Source organism: Ursus americanus, chromosome 4 (genome assembly GCF_024610735.1).
Source record: "Ursus americanus isolate L20-20 chromosome 4, mUrsAme1.1.p, whole genome shotgun sequence".
Classification (NCBI taxonomy): domain Eukaryota; kingdom Metazoa; phylum Chordata; class Mammalia; order Carnivora; family Ursidae; genus Ursus; species Ursus americanus.
Window position 1 is genome coordinate 96,111,210 of NC_142130.1, and position 6,946 is coordinate 96,118,155.

Sequence of the window (6,946 nt, forward strand, 5' to 3'; positions counted from 1 at the left end):
CTTACAGCAAAAGTGACAATTAAAAGCAGGACGGCACAAGTAACCTCAGAAATGAAACAGATATAACTACAGACCCTACAAACATCTAAAGGATAATAAGGGAAAACCATGGGAAACTTTATGTTCATAAGTGTGAATACTTAGAGGAATGAACTAATTCCTAAAAACCACCAACTACTAAATTCAACTAACATGGAACAGACAATTGGAATATTCCTACAAATATCAGAGAACTTGAATTCACAATTTAAAATTTCTAAGAAAAAAAAAAGATATTTCCACTTAGTTTTAAAAGAAGAACTAATGCCAATTTACACAATCTCTTCCAGAAAATGAGAGAAGGACAAACATTTCTCAGCTCATTTTATGAGGCCAGTATTACCCTGATACCAAAGGCAAAGACAACACACACACACACACACACACACACACACACACACACACACTACAGACCAATATCTCTCATGAACTTAGATGCAAAATTCCTGAGTGAAATAGTAACAAACCTAAGTCAACAATATAAAAAAAAAGAATTATGCACCGTGATCAAATAGGGTGTATTCCAGCTATGCGAGGCTGGTTCAACATTGGAAAGCAATCAGTGTAATCCATACTATCGACAAGCTACAGAAGAAAAATCATATGATTCTATCAACTGATGTGGAAAAAAATATATGACAAAGTCCAATAGCCATTCATGACAAAAACTCTTAGCAAGTTAGTAATTAACGGGGAATTACCTCAACTTGAAAAAAAAAATAAAGCATCTACAAAACACCTACAGCAGACGTTGTACTTAAAGACCTGCTTTCCCCCTAAGACTGGGAACAGACAAAAGCGTCTGCTCTCACCACTCTTATTCAACACAGTCCTGGACATTCTAGTGACTGAAACGGGGAAGAAAAAGAAATAAATTGCATACAAATGAGAAGGGAAGAAATGAAACTGTTGTCAGACGGCATGATCCCCTAGGTATAAAACCCCAAGGAATCCACACACAAACTCAACTCTTAGAAATGACAAAAGACTTCAGCAAAGCCACAGGATACAAGATCAGCCACAAAAATCAGTTATATTTCTACATACTATCAGTAAACATGCAGAAACTGAAATTAAAAATGCGACACCATTTACGATCACTCAAAAATGGGCTACTTCAGTATAGGATCTGTGTGCTGGATGAAAGAAATCAAAGCTCTAATAAATAGACATACTAGGTTCATGGATTGGAAGACTCAACATAGTAAGGATGTCAATTCTCCCCAAATGATCTATAGGTTTATGCAATCCCTATCAAAATCCCAGCAAAATGTTTTGTAGTAATAGATAAGCTTATTTTAAAATTTGTAGGGAATGAATAGACATTTTTCCAAAGAAGAGGTACAGATGGCCAACAGGTACATGAAAAGATGTTCAACATCACTCATCATCAGGGAAATGCAAATCAAAACCATGATGCGATACCACATGATCAGTCAGAATGTCTAAAATTAGCAACACAGGAAACAACAGGTGTCAGCAAAGATGTGGAAAAAGGAGAACCCTCTTCACTGTTGGTGGGAATGCAAATTGGCACAACCAATCTGGAAAACAGTATGGACGTTCCTCAAAAAGTTAAAAATAGAACTACCCTACCACCTAGGAATTGCACTACTAGGTATTTACCCAAACTATACTAAAATACGTATTTGAAGGGGTACGTGCACCCCAATGTTTATAACAGCATTATCAACAATAGCCAAACTATGGAAAGAGCCCAAATGTCCATCGACTGATGAATGGATAAAGAAGATGCAATACACATACACATACACACACACACACACACACACACACACACACACACACACACACACACTGGAATATTACTCAGTCATCAAAAACAATGAAATCTTGCCATTTGTGATGACATGGATGGAGCTATAGTATATTATGCTAAGAGAAATAAGTCAGTTAGAGAAAGACAAATACCACATGATTTCACTTATATGTGGAATTTAAGAAACAAAACAGATGAATGTATGAGGGGGAGGAGAAAAAGAGAGAAACAAACCATAAGAGACTGTTAATGATAGAGAACAAACTGAGGGCTGATGGACGGAGGTGGGTGGGGGATGGGCTAGATGAATGACAGGTATTAAGAAGGGCATGTGTGATGAGTACTGGGTGCTAGGTATAAGTGATTAATCACTATATTCTACTCCTGAAACCAATATTACACTATATGTTAACTAACTAGAATTTGAATAAAAATTTGAAAAACAAAAACAATGACAACGAAACAAAATAAATACAATTTGTATGGAAAGGCGCAAGTCCTAGTTTAGTTAAAATAATCTTGAAAAAGAACAATAAAGTGAGAGGCAACACTCTACCTAATAAGTCTTACTATGTAGCTAAGAGATCAAGGCAGTGTGGTGTTGTCAGCGGGACAGACGCAGAGACCAACAGAACTGAGACCCCAGAAATAGACCCACGTGAATATGCCCAAATGATTTTTGCAAAGGCGTAAAAGCAATTCAACAGAGAAAAGCCAGCCTTTTCAGTAAGCTGTGCTGGAGAAATTGGATGTCCACAGAGGGGGAAGATGAACCTACACCCAGACCACACAACTTAACTCAAAATCCATCCTAGGATTAAATGTAAAACATAAAACTATAACTCCCTCAGGAAAAAAACATAAAGATCTTCGAGACCTAGAACTAGACTAGGAGTTCTTCCACCTCGTGCCATGGATCCTACACATAAGAGAGAAACTGATCAACTGGACCTTACCAAAATTAACTTTTGCTGTGTGAATGCCCCAGTGGGAAAAAACATTTGCAAACTACATATCCAACAAAGGGCTTCTTTCCAAAATATATGAAGAACTCTCAAAAGTCAACCGAATGAAACAATCCGATTAGAAAATGGGCAAGACACACGAACAGGCGTTGCTCCAAGAGGAAATGCAGATGGCCGACGAGCACGGGAAAAGATGTGAACATCATTGGCCATTAGGGAAATGCAGATTAAAGCCAAGGAAATATCACTACTCACCTATCAGAACAGCTGGAATGAGAGGCTGTGACAGCCCCAGAGGCTGACCATGGCTGGGAAAACTGGAGTCCTCCCCCATTTCTGGTGCGTGTGTAAAATGGCAAGAAAGAGTCCCACGACTTCACTGTGTGTGCATGGACGGCCTCACCAGCAACCCGAGAGAAATACAGACCGTATGGTTCCGTGACACGATATCTGTGAAATGATTGTACTTTGATGGGAGAACAGATCGGTGCTTGCCTGGGCTTGGGACACGGGGAGGCTGGTGCATTCACGAGGGAGTGCGGTGTGGTTTTAGAAGGGTAACAGGGGATCCTTGCGGCCATGGAGTTCTCGGTATCTTCCCTATGGTGCTGGGCACACAAGTCCCACAGGCTCTACACAGATACACAGTAAGGTGCACACACATGCGTGTGCACACAGAGACAGGCATATAGTATGACAGACATACCGCACACACACAGGTACACAGTGACACACACTGCATTCGCACACACACACATATATACACAGTTACACACACCATACCACCCACATATACACACTTAAATATACACCACATACACACACAGACACACACCATACCACACCCACAGAGACATACAGAGACACACACCATGCAACACACACATACACTTACACATACCACACACATACACACACACAAACCACACATACACACCATACTATACACATGTACACAGTGACACACACCCCATACACAGATACAGACTTATACACAGTTACACACCACCCACATATACACACTTACATATACACCACACACACAGACACACACCATACCACACCCACAGAGACATACAGAGACATACACCATACCACACACACATACACTTACACACATACCACACACACATATACATAGTTACACACACACAGAGATACACACAGACACACACACACACACAGGGTTCAAGTGAGACTGACCAAGTCTGGATTAGACCAGTGGACCGTACCGCTGTCCACACCCGGCTGGTGCTGCTGGACTGTGTTTTGCGAGCTGTCCTCATTAGGGAACATGGGCAGGTTCCTGGAGACCCCTCTCTGCACTGTTCCCCTGACCGCATGTGACTCCTTCACCATCTCACTAAAAACTTCAATTAAAAAAGTAGTCGTCCAGTAAGAATATTTCTGAAATCATAGTTTTTGTGACCATATCAACCAAACAAAACTTCAAGAAGTCATTTTGAAGGTTATTTTCCTCAACCCCCCTCTCTGAGGCATTGGCAAGGGCTCCTCTCCTGGGGGTGTGGGAGGTGCCGGGAAGGATAAACCGAGTGCCCAGCCCTTCCCCCACCGGTGCACTGACGGGGGCCCACGCAGGGGCTCTGCATGAGTCTAGGGGAGCACTGGGGCCGTGGAAGTGCTCCCACTGTTTCACAGCCGCAGGCCTGAGTCCCGCAGGGGATGAGATGGCTTCAGGCTCTGTGATCTCGCTTAGGGGCCCAGATGTGCCCGCCCTGCGGCTCTGAGTCCCGGTGGGGTTCAGCAGGTGTGGCTGCCCGAAGCAGCTCTGGATCTGGTCTGGCAGCAAGCAGCCCTCTGGCAAGCCAGGAGGCGAGTGAGATGTGTCACCAAGGTCAGGCCAGGATCCAGATTCTGGAATTTTCCAGTGACTAGGAGGAGTAGGTGGGAGGGCTGCCTTCCCAGAGCCCCACCTGGTGACCAGGCCTGGGAAGTTTCCAGGTCTCTCTAGAAGAAGGTTCTCCGAGGGTGAGAGTGATAAACCAGTTGCCGTCTGGACCCGGGGATGGTACCCGGCTTCTGTCCCTTCCCTTCCTTGCTTTTCCTTCTGATGCCTCCAGGAAGTGGGCACGAAGTTTAAGTTCTGTGTTAGGGACCATTATTATCACACAAGTCATGGTGTGCCCCCGAGAACACCATGTGTGGGATGAGGAGCTCGGCAGGTGCCGTGGTGTGTGCATGGGGGGTCCGCGGACCTCAGCTCTTCCCCAGCCCCCCTCGTGGCTCCCACCTTACCAGGGAAAGCAGGGAGGGTAGAAACTTCCAGCGTGCACGAAAGATGAAAGAAGGGGGAAAGTCAAAAGGACCCTGATGGAGAAAACATGGCAGACTCCTCCCCAACTCCGAAACCCTGACGGCAGTGCTTGTGGATGAATTTAAAGACCAGCCTATCGTTTTCTCATTCTTTACGAAAATCCTCGATTTCCTAATTTCTCATCCTTTAGTGACATCACTTTGACCTTTTTTCTGTGACCGAGAGTTTGAGATGTAGTTTTTACGATTTTGATCCCTTGAAGGCAGCACAGAGCCCCGGATAGAAACTGCGTTACGGCGGGTTTCAATTTTCACACACCAAGTAGTTGTGTTTGTACTTTTAAGGGAAGAAACGTGGAGGCTTTCTAAATAAATCACTATTTGCGAGTATGAACGCAGTCTTCGGTTGGCTTTCACCTCCTCCCCGCCAGGGAGGTGCTGGTTTATGGAGCGGCGGGTTCCGAGGAAGTCCATTCAGGCGGCAGGCTTGGGATCGTGCAGCCTGTGCTCATGACGCTGGGGGGGGGGGGGGGGGGCTGGGCACACACCGGGGACCGACGACCCTGCCCCCGGAGAGCCCTTGGCTTAGAAAGAGACACGGGCTCGAAACAAGTGGTTTCCGTGCCACGTAAGTGTCAGCGTACCTGTGTCATCTCACAGAAACTGGCACGCACGCACGCACACCTCGCGTCACGGCAGCCCGAAGAACGACCTCTCTGTGGGTCCGTGAATTGGGGGAAAATTCAGAGTGTGTGGGAGCCCCAGAAGAACACAGGTGTCCCCGGAAGTGGCTCACGAGCAGTTGATTTGGCCAGGGCTCTAGTACTGAGCTCAGCCGGGCACCGGTGTAGACACAGGGGACCTCGTGCCCAAGCCATGGCCATCACGATGGCAGCACGCTTAGTGAGACTTCCTCTCCTTCATTCAGGGTGGGGGGTGGGGAGAAGGTGGCCCAGCGAGTAGATGTGTCTGAAGTAATTGATTTGAAGCCCGTGTTTAAGATGACACAGCAGGAAGTCTGTTCTTGTTGGTCGTTACTGGATCTCTGTGTCACCGGTGAGACCCTGCGCCTCCCCGCGCTGCGGGCTCCCCCAGGAATCTGCATCTGTCCACCTGGAGGGAGTGGTCCTCACACACGCATCCAACCCCGGGGTTGCCCTTCCGGGCATCTTGCAGCCGAACCAGCCTGTGGGCATGGAGGCCCTGACAAGCGCGCCCATACCTGGAACTTCCTTGACCAGCACTGGGTCCCGGGCTGGTCTCTGTGACGGGCTGAAGGTTTGCACACCCACCCCTTGCTTGTGTGGCCTGTACCGCTGTAGGCAGATTCCCCACGTGTGAGTTGGAGAAATGAGACTTCTGGGAGCACCCTTGGATCCAGAACCCCTCTTCTTAAAAGAGGGAGGCAAGTGTTCACAGTTTTGGTGGCCAAGTTGGCATTTAAGTTGTTGACTGGTTTATAACACTTATTTTACCAAATGTTCTGCATACTTTTAAGTCTTCTATAATGCTTTTTAAAATGTCAAAATCTAGCCATATCAAACACGAAAGCACTAAGAGAGAAGGAGCCATGCCCATGGCACTGTCCTGGGCGTCCGGGTGCAGGTGAGGGCGGCGGGTGCGGGTTCTCTACCCCACATGCACGCCCCGCACTTGTTTCCACGGGTCAAGCCGCCAGGGGAAGCAGCCCACCTGCCCTGTGGCATGCGCTCGGAGCTGTTTCTCTGGTGACAGGTTAGCAGGACCCCAGCCGGGACTTTCTCTCCTGGCTCCCACTCTAGCCGGCTGTTGGGCATGACGTGAATGGGAAGCTATAGCCACGGAAAAAAAGGAACCAAACGGCAAAGAGCGCCACCCATGAACCTGCGTCTGGAGCCAGCAAAGGCCT